Genomic DNA, 9,962 nt, shown 5'->3' on the forward strand with positions numbered 1-9,962 from the left:
CAGCTCGATTGGCCGAATACCCTTAGATCCTATTTCGGTGAATTTGACATCTGCCTTACATGTAACAGATTAGCGGTTTAGCAGTTTTAATTTAGTTTGAGTGAAGGAATTCATTTTATAGCAAAATCCAAAATCGTGAAGAACTCATGAAAGTAAGCTTATTCTCGGATTCCTGAAACTTTAGATTTGCTCTTTCTTTTACTGCAAAGTCATGGTAAGACATGGTAAATATGAAGGACAAAGCAGTTTTAACATAGTTTGAGTGAAGGAATTCATTTTATAGATAAAATCCCAAGAGTCTGCTGAGAAAAGAGAGTGAATGCGAAGTAGACTTTAACATGGCTCTGGGAGCGAGCCGAGTGTGGGCTAAGCGGGAGAATTGCTTGAAAGAAACGCGACACCGAATGAGCGGTCAGAACAAAGCCTCAATACGGTGTTCCCGTGGTGTTTTTGTTGCTGCCTTGTCGATTGCACAGGGGCAAGCGTTTCAACCAAGCAACGCTCACCATGGGGAAGGTGGCTATGGCAACTAGCCTGATGCCCTGCTCCCGCAGTGACGGATAATCGTACTCTGGTTTCTCTTCATAACATACAAGTCTTTCGCCTTTTACTAAAGACTTTCGTGGAGAGCAGCACTAATGAGTTGTTTCTATTTTTGGCAGGCTTTACCTTTGCGGGTGAAGCCCTTTCTGTCTGTGCAAAAGAAATCTTGTTACTGTGCAGAGTGACTTCTCTGAGTAGAGTCGCCTTACTTGTTGCGATTGTGCCGATGTTCGAAGCTGGAGTGCAAAGTTGTTGCTTGAATGGTGCTTGCTGGAGCATGCGGGAGTGCAAAGTTATACCATTTAAAAGGGCTGAAGAGTGCTCAGTGCAGCGGGTGGGCGGAGGTGCAACGTGACACTCTGGCCACCTATGGCCATAAAAAGAACACTGCTACAAGTGCGCATTGTGCCAGCAAGGGCCCTCGGACCTGAAACAGTGGACAGTTATCGCTTCTCGGCCTTTTGGCTAAGATCAAGTGTAGTATCTGTTCTTATCAGTTTAATATGTCCTCTATACGAGGACTACATATTAAATGGATTTTTAAGAATAGGAGTTGAAAAAGGTGCTTGCTCCGTTCACTCCAAGCATCGACCCAGTACTGCAGTGCCGCTGGGAACGGTGCGCTCTTCTCTGCTCTTGTGAAAAAGCAAACAGCGGTGCAGGATGGAAGTTTCTGGGAGCCCAAGATGAAACTTTCTTTTAATCTGCTGAGAAAAGAGAGTGAATGCGAAGTAGACTTTAACACAGCTCTGGGAGCGAGCCGAGTGTGGGCTAACCGGGAGAATTGCTTGAAAGAAACGCGACACCGAATGAGTGGTCAGAACAAAGCCTCAATACGGTGTTCCCGTGGTGTTTGTGGCTGCCTTGTCTTTTGCACAGAGTAAAAGACAAGGCAGCCATCGAATAGGGCCCGATTGTTCCTACTTGGTCAGCCGAGGAGCAAGGGGGGGGAGCAAGCGTCTCAACCAAGCAAATCTCACCAAGTAGGAACAATCGGGCCCTATTCGATGGCTGCAACACCTGAAAGAGATATTGATTCGAGACCCGATCAAAAGCTTTTTCAAAGTCTAAATTTAAGATGACAAGCCGGGTGTTTCTGTCTCTAGCGTAATCAATGATGTCTCGAATCAGTACGAGGCTGTCGGTGAGTTGTCTCTCTGAGATGGCACAAGCCTGGTCTGGGTGAATTACCTCCTCTAAAACAGAGGACATCCGTGTCGTTAAAACCTTGCTAAAAAGTTTACAGTCAAGGTTTAAAAGTGTGATGGGCCTCCAATTCTTTAGGTCAGTCTTATCATTTTTATCAGAAGTGAAGAAATAAATGAATGCCTATCAACAAATTTGGGATCTAAACTCTAGTGCTTCCTCTAAAATAATTTCCTTTCTCAATTTAGAAATGTGTGTGTGTAAGTCACAACACCCGTGACACCAAAACGGCTTTCTTTTCTCTACACTCTGCACTATGAGCACACACACCAAATCAGAAAGGCTTTTTTCTCTCTTTTCTACATTATGGACTGTGGGGACACAAAACCGCTCTCTCTTTTTTTTTTATCGTGTGCCAGGGCGTTGTCTCACGTATTAGATTGTGCTTAAGATACGAATGGGTTTATCAGTCACATCAGAATCCATACATACTGATCCTCCCGTAATAAAATGGTCGGATCTTATCAAACACACTTTGTTTCTTGTGACAATCAAGTCAGCGAAACAGCGTATACACGTCAAGACACTGAATCAAGTTTGCCACAAGAACTCATAAGTTTGGCAGTATTGCTCTGCCGTCAGCAATCATACATCCATTTTATTTTCGTGAGACATGTGCAGGCACCTGTTCATCTACTGTTCTATCACTATGAATTAGTTTATCTATTATCAATAAGGATACTTCTACAACTACTCTATCAAAGTATGTCCGGACTTCTTACGTTGTCAGTTGCTATATATGAATAAGTGGGTAGCTACTGACAAGCATTAAGCATGTCACACAGCCCAAACATATAACATTTCAGGACACACCACACAGTTAACAACCACAGTGAAGCGTGTCAAAGCCCAAACATGTAACATTCAACAGGACACTTACACAACACATTCAAATCAAACAGTCAGACAACATACAAGAACATATACCCCAGCCGGCATTGCTCCCTGCCTATTTTCCTACAGCTCACTATGTGTGCGCACACCTTTATTCACAAACTCTTCAACTTATACTCTTTTACCGAAGCTGCTACAGCTCGATTGGCCGAATACCGAATAATCCTAATTCGGTGAATTTGACATCTGCCTTACATGTAACAGATTAGCGGTTTAGCAGTTTTAATTTAGTTTGAGTGAAGGAATTCATTTTATAGCAAAATCCGAAATCGTGAAGAACTCATGAAAGTAAGCTTATTCTCGGATTCCTGAAACTTTAGATTTGCTATTTCTTTTACTGCAAAGTACAACGTTGGTTTTTTTGTTTAAATCTTTCAAGACATGGTAAATATGAAGGACAAAGCAGTTTGAACATAGTTTGAGTGAAGGAATTCTTTTTATTGATAAAATCCCAAGAGTCTGCTGAGAAAAGAGAGTGAATGCGAAGTAGACTTTAACACGGCTCTGGGAGCGAGCCGAGTGCGGGCTAACCGGGAGAATTGCTTGAAAGAAACGCGACACCGAATGAGCGGTCAGAACAAAGCCTCAATACGGTTTTCCCGTGGTGTTTTTGTTGCTGCCTTGTCGATTGCACAGAGTAAAAGACAAGGCAGCCATCGAATAGGGCCCGATTGTTCCTACTTGGTCAGCCGAGGAGCAAGGGGGGGGAGCAAGCGTCTCAACCAAGCAAATCTCACCAAGTAGGAACAATCGGGCCCTATTCGATGGCTGCAACACCTGAAAGAGATATTGATGCGAGACCCGATCAAAAGCTTTTTCAAAGTCTAAATTTAAGATGACAAGCCGGGTGTTTCTGTCTCTAGCGTAATCAATGATGTCTCGAATCAGTACGAGGCTGTCGGTGAGTTGTCTCTCTGAGATGGCACAAGCCTGGTCTGGGTGAATTACCTCCTCTAAAACAGAGGACATCCGTGTCGTTAAAACCTTGCTAAAAAGTTTACTGTCAAAGTTTAAAAGTGTGATGGGCCTCCAATTCTTTAGGTCAGTCTTATCATTTTTATCAGAAGTGAAGAAATAAATGAATGCCTATCAACAAATTTGGGATCTAAACTCTAGTGCTTCCTCTAAAATAATTTCCTTTCTCAATTTAGAAATGTGTGTGTGTAAGTCACAACACCCGTGACACCAAAACGGCTTTCTTTTCTCTACAGTCTGCACTATGAGCACACACACCAAATCAGAAAGGCTTTTTTCTCTCTTTTCTACATTATGGACTGTGGGGACACAAAACCGCTCTCTCTTTTTTTTTTATCGTGTGCCAGGGCGTTGTCTCACGTATTAGATTATGCTTAAGATACAAATGGGTTTATCAGTCACATCAGAATCCATACATACTGATCCTCCCGTAATAAAATGGTCGGATCTTATCAAACACACTTTGTTTCTTGTGACAATCAAGTCAGCGAAACAGCGTATACACGTCAAGACACTGAATCAAGTTTGCCACAAGAACTCATAAGTTTGGCAGTATTGCTCTGCCGTCAGCAATCATACATCCATTTTATTTTCGTGAGACATGTGCAGGCACCTGTTCATCTACTGTTCTATCACTATGAATTAGTTTATCTATTATCAATAAGGATACTTCTACAACTACTCTATCAAAGTATGTCCGGACTTCTTACGTTGTCAGTTGCTATATATGAATAAGTGGGTAGCTACTGACAAGCATTAAGCATGTCACACAGCCCAAACATATAACATTTCAGGACACACCACACAGTTAACAACCACAGTGAAGCGTGTCAAAGCCCAAACATGTAACATTCAACAGGACACTTACACAACACATTCAAATCAAACAGTCAGACAACATACAAGAACATATACCCCAGCCGGCATTGCTCCCTGCCTATTTTCCTACAGCTCACTATGTGTGCGCACACCTTTATTCACAAACTCTTCAACTTATACTCTTTTACCGAAGCTGCTACAGCTCGATTGGCCGAATACCGAATAATCCTAATTCGGTGAATTTGACATCTGCCTTACATGTAACAGATTAGCGGTTTAGCAGTTTTAATTTAGTTTGAGTGAAGGAATCAATTTTATAGGAAAATCCGAAATCGTGAAGAACTCATGAAAGTAAGCTTATTCTCGGATTCCTGAAACTTTAGATTTGCTATTTCTTTTACTGCAAAGTACAACGTTGGTTTTTTTGTTTAAATCTTTCAAGACATGGTAAATATGAAGGACAAAGCAGTTTGAACATAGTTTGAGTGAAGGAATTCATTTTATTGATAAAATCCCAAGAGTCTGCTGAGAAAAGAGAGTGAATGCGAAGTAGACTTTAACACGGCTCTGGGAGTGAGCCGAGTGCGGGCTAACCGGGAGAATTGCTTGAAAGAAACGCGACACCGAATGAGCGGTCAGAACAAAGCCTCAATACGGTTTTCCCGTGGTGTTTTTGTTGCTGCCTTGTCTTTTGTACAGAGTAAAAGACAAGGCAGCCATCGAATAGGGCCCGATTGTTCCTACAAGCGTCTCAACCAAGCAAAGCTCACCGTGGGGAAGGTGGCTATGCCAACTAGCCTGATGCCCTGCTCCCGCAGTGACGGATAATCGTACTCTGGTTTCTCTTCATAACGTACAAGTCTTTCGCCTTTTACTAAAGGCTTCTGTGGAGAGCAGCACTAATGAGTTGTTTCTATTTTTGGCAGGCTTTACCTTTGCAGGTGAAGCCCTTTCTGTCTGTGCAAAAGAAATCTTGTTACTGTGCAGAGTGACTTCTCTGAGTAGAGTCGCCTTACTTGTTGCGACTGTGCCAATGTTCGAAGCTGGAGTGCAAAGTTGTTGCTTGAATGGTGCTTGCTGGAGCGTGCGGGAGTGCAAAGTTATACCATTTAAAAGGGCTGAAGAGTGCTCAGTGCAGCGGGTGGGCGGAGGTGCAAAGTGACACTCTGGCCACCTATGGCCATAAAAAGAACAGGGGTGTTAGCGGACAAGTGCGCATTGTGCCAGGAAGGGCCCTCGGACGTGAACCAGTGGACAGTTGTCGCTTCTCGGCCTTTTGGCTAAGATCAAGTGTAGTATCTGTTCTTATCAGTTTATTATGTCCTCTATACGAGAACTACATATTAAATGGATTTTTAAGAATAGGAGTTGAAAAAGAAGCTTGCTCCGTTCACTCCAAGCATCGACCCAGTACTGCAGTGCCGCTGGGAACGGTGCGCTCTTCTCTGCTCTTGTGAAAAAGCAAACAGCGGTGCAGGATGGAAGTTTCAGGGAGCCCAAGATGAAACTTTCTTTTAGTCTGCTGAGAAAAGAGAGTGAATGCGAAGTAGACTTTAACACGGCTCTGGGAGCGAGCCGAGTGCGGGCTAACCGGGAGAATTGCTTGAAAGAAACGGCATACCAGAACAAAGCCTCAATACGGTGTTCCCGTTGTGTTTTTGTTGCTGCCGCTGTTTGCTTTTTCACAAGAGCGCACCTGTTGAGGGGGGGCATGGGGGGGCCTGGGTGATGGTGGGTCTCAGGCCCGGGCTGCTGCGACTGGTGTGACCGGGTGGTTTGTTTGTTTGTTTTTTGTTGTTGTTTGTTTGTTTTTTGTAGAGGTCCTCCGGAGTGGGGTTGGGTTAAGTGGGGTGGGGCGGGATGGGTACCTTCTGGGGGTACAGTAGCTCCCAGAATATGGTCGCTGCAGGCCCCACAGAAGTCTTTAGTAAAAGGCGAAAGACTTGTACGTTATGAAGAGAAACCAGAGTACGATTATCCGTCACTGCGGGAGCAGGGCATCAGGCTAGTTGGCATAGCCACCTTCCCCATGGTGAGCTTTGCTTGGTTGAGACCCCCCCCCCCCCTTGCACCTCGGCTGACCAAGTAGGAACAATCGGGCCCTATTCGATGGCTGCCTTGTCTTTTACTCTGTGCAAAAGACAAGGCAGCAACAAAAACACCACGGGAAAACCGTATTGAGGCTTTGTTCTGACCGCTCATTCGGTGTCGCGTTTCTTTCAAGCAATTCTCCCGGTTAGCCCGCACTCGGCTCGCTCCCAGAGCCGTGTTAAAGTCTACTTCGCATTCACTCTCTTTTCTCAGCAGACTCTTGGGATTTTATCAATAAAAAGAATTCCTTCACTCAAACTATGTTCAAACTGCTTTGTCCTTCATATTTACCATGTCTTGAAAGATTTAAACAAAAAAACCAACGTTGTACTTTGCAGTAAAAGAAATAGCAAATCTAAAGTTTCAGGAATCCGAGAATAAGCTTACTTTCATGAGTTCTTCACGATTTCGGATTTTGCTATAAAATGAATTCCTTCAATCAAACTAAATTAAAACTGCTAAACCGCTAATCTGTTACATGTAAGGCAGATGTCAAATTCACCGAATTAGGATTATTTGGTATTCGGCCAATCGAGCTGTAGCAGCTTTGGTAAAAGAGTATAAGTTGAAGAGTTTGTGAATAAAGGTGTGCGCACACATAGTGAGCTGTAGGAAAATAGGCAGGGAGCAATGCCGGCTGGGGTATATGTTCTTGTATGTTGTCTGACTGTTTGATTTGAATGTGTTGTGTAAGTGTCCTGTTGAATGTTACATGTTTGGGCTTTGACACGCTTCACTGTGGTTGTTAACTGTGTGGTGTGTCCTGAAATGTTATATGTTTGGGCTGTGTGACATGCTTAATGCTTGTCAGTAGCTACCCACTTATTCATATATAGCAACTGACAACGTAAGAAGTCCGGACATACTTTGATAGAGTAGTTGTAGAAGTATCCTTATTGATAATAGATAAACTAATTCATAGTGATAGAACAGTAGATGAACAGGTGCCTGCACATGTCTCACGAAAATAAAATGGATGTATGATTGCTGACAGCAGAGCAATACTGCCAAACTTATGAGTTCTTGTGGCAAACTTGATTCAGTGTCTTGACGTGTATACGCTGTTTCGCTGACTTGATTGTCACAAGAAACAAAGTGTGTTTGATAAGATCCGACCATTTTATTACGGGAGGATCAGTATGTATGGATTCTGATGTGACTGATAAACCCATTCGTATCTTAAGCACAATCTAATACGTGAGACAACGCCCTGGCACACGATAAAAAAAAAAGAGAGAGCGGTTTTATGTCCCCACAGTCCATAATGTAGAAAAGAGAGAAAAAACCCTTTCTGATTTGGTGTGTGTGCTCATAGTGCAGAGTGTAGAGAAAAGAAAGCCGTTTTGGTGTCACGGGTGTTGTGACTTACACACACATATTTCTAAATTGAGAAAGGAAATTATTTTAGAGGAAGCACTAGAGTTTAGATCCCACATTTGTTGATAGGCATTCATTTATTTCTTCACTTCTGATAAAAATGATAAGACTGACCTAAAGAATTGGAGGCCCATCACACTTTTAAACTTTGACTGTAAACTTTTAAGCAAGGTTTTAACGACACGGATGTCCTCTGTTTTAGAGGAGGTAATTCACCCAGACCAGGCTTGTGCCATCTCAGAGAGACAACTCACCGACAGCCTCGTACTGATTCGAGACATCATTGATTACGCTAGAGACAGAAACACCCGGCTTGTCATCTTAAATTTAGACTTTGAAAAAGCTTTTGATCGGGTCTCGCATCAATATCTCTTTCAGGTGTTGCAGCCATCGAATAGGGCCCGATTGTTCCTACTTGGTGAGATTTGCTTGGTTGAGACGCTTGCTCCCCCCCCTTGCTCCTCGGCTGACCAAGTAGGAACAATCGGGCCCTATTCGATGGCTGCCTTGTCTTTTACTCTGTGCAAAAGACAAGGCAGCCACAAACACCACGGGAACACCATATTGAGGCTTTGTTCTGACCACTCATTCGGTGTCGCGTTTCTTTCAAGCAATTCTCCCGGTTAGCCCACACTCGGCTCGCTCCCAGAGCAGAGTGTAGAGAAAAGAGAGAAAAGAAAGCCGTTTTGGTGTCACGGGTGTTGTGACTTACACACACACATTTCTGAATTGAGAAAGGAAATTATTTTAGAGGAAGCACTAGAGTTTAGATCCCACATTTGTTGATAGGCATTAATTTATTTCTTCACTTCTGATGAAGTTTCAACAATAAACAACAAACTTTGTATTATGAGAAAGAACCAGACTCATTCTTCAGGAATCCGAAAATAAGCTCTATTTTACGAGTTATGCACGAATTCGGATTCTCCTATAAAACGAATTCCTTAACTCTAACCAAGTTAAGACTGCTTTGTCCTTCATATTTATTCATGTCTAATCAAGTTTCAACGATAAACAACGTTGTACTTTGTACTTCTTCAGCAATAAGCATCTCTCGACATATGACGAAATAAAGATTTTGCTATAAAATTAATTCCTTCTATCAGCCTGACTTAAAACTGTTTGTCCTCCTTATTTATCCACTTCAAATCAAGTTTCAACAATTAAAAAAATGTTGTAGTTTGAGAAAAAACAACTTAATCTTAAGCAATCAGTAGGGTAAGAAAGGGTAAGAAAAGGTGCAAATGCCAACCATACATCACTAAAAGGTGGAGCGGAAGTATTCGGCTGCAAGTAGGTGCGAATGCCTGACAATGTATGATCAAAAGAGGGAGCGGAGGTTTTCGGCTGCAAGGTCTGAATGTCCAACCATAATTTGTAAAAACCGGGGAAGAAAAGGCTCGAAAGCCCGACTATACACCATCAAAAGCGGGAGCGGAGGTGTTCGGCTGCAAGTAGGTGTGAATGTTCGACCATAATTTGTAAAAAGCGGGTAAGAAAAGGTTCGAATGCCCGACTATATATTAACCAAAGCAGGAGGAGAGGTCTTCGGATAAGAGTGGGTGAGAATTTACAACCATAATCTATAAAATGCGGTGAAAAAAAAGGTGTGAATACCCCATAGAACACTAAAAGGTAGAGCGGAAGTGTTCGGCTGCAAGAAGGTGTGAATGTCTGACCATAGTTTGTAAAAAGCGGGTAAGAAAAGGTTTGAATGCCCGAACATACACCATCAAAGGAGGGAGCGGAGGTGTTCCGCTGTAAGAAGGTGTGAATGTCCGACCATAGTTGGCAAAAAGCAGGTAAGAAAAGGTTAAAATACCCGATTGTACACAATCAATAGCGGGAGCAGAGTTGTTCCGCTACTAAAAGGTGTGAAAGTCCGACCATGGTTTGTAAAAAGCGGGTAAGAAAAGGTGCGAATGCCCGACAATGTATGATCAAAAGAGGGAGCGGAGGTTTTCGGCTGAAACAAGGTCTGAATGTCCATCCATATTTTGTAAAAATCTGGGAAGAAAAGGCTTGAAAGCCCGACTATACACCATCAACAGCTGGAG

General features: G+C 42.9%; 4 non-coding genes and 1 pseudogene across 4 annotated transcripts; 4 read left to right on the forward strand and 1 right to left on the reverse strand.

The window, feature by feature from the left end:
* Positions 1-566: 566 nt before the first annotated feature.
* On the forward strand, positions 567-680 carry LOC140285721 (U5 spliceosomal RNA). The gene has a single exon (XR_011910698.1). It is a non-coding gene; the product is annotated as a U5 spliceosomal RNA (small nuclear RNA).
* Positions 681-988: 308 nt separating this feature from the next.
* Positions 989-1,172, forward strand: LOC140285716 (U2 spliceosomal RNA). Its single transcript, XR_011910694.1, has one exon. It is a non-coding gene; the product is annotated as a U2 spliceosomal RNA (small nuclear RNA).
* Positions 1,173-5,267: 4,095 nt separating this feature from the next.
* LOC140285719 (U5 spliceosomal RNA) lies at positions 5,268-5,381 on the forward strand. Its single transcript, XR_011910696.1, has one exon. It is a non-coding gene; the product is annotated as a U5 spliceosomal RNA (small nuclear RNA).
* A 316-nt stretch (positions 5,382-5,697) lies between these two features.
* On the forward strand, positions 5,698-5,881 carry LOC140285718 (U2 spliceosomal RNA). The gene has a single exon (XR_011910695.1). It is a non-coding gene; the product is annotated as a U2 spliceosomal RNA (small nuclear RNA).
* A 466-nt stretch (positions 5,882-6,347) lies between these two features.
* On the reverse strand, positions 6,348-6,395 carry LOC140285717 (U5 spliceosomal RNA; annotated as a pseudogene).
* Between the last annotated feature and the right edge of the window lie 3,567 nt (positions 6,396-9,962).

This window comes from Leuresthes tenuis, unplaced genomic scaffold, assembly GCF_036924035.1.
Source record: "Leuresthes tenuis unplaced genomic scaffold, fLeuTen1.0.hap1 SCAF_55, whole genome shotgun sequence".
In the NCBI taxonomy this organism is placed as follows: Eukaryota; Metazoa; Chordata; class Actinopteri; order Atheriniformes; family Atherinopsidae; genus Leuresthes; species Leuresthes tenuis.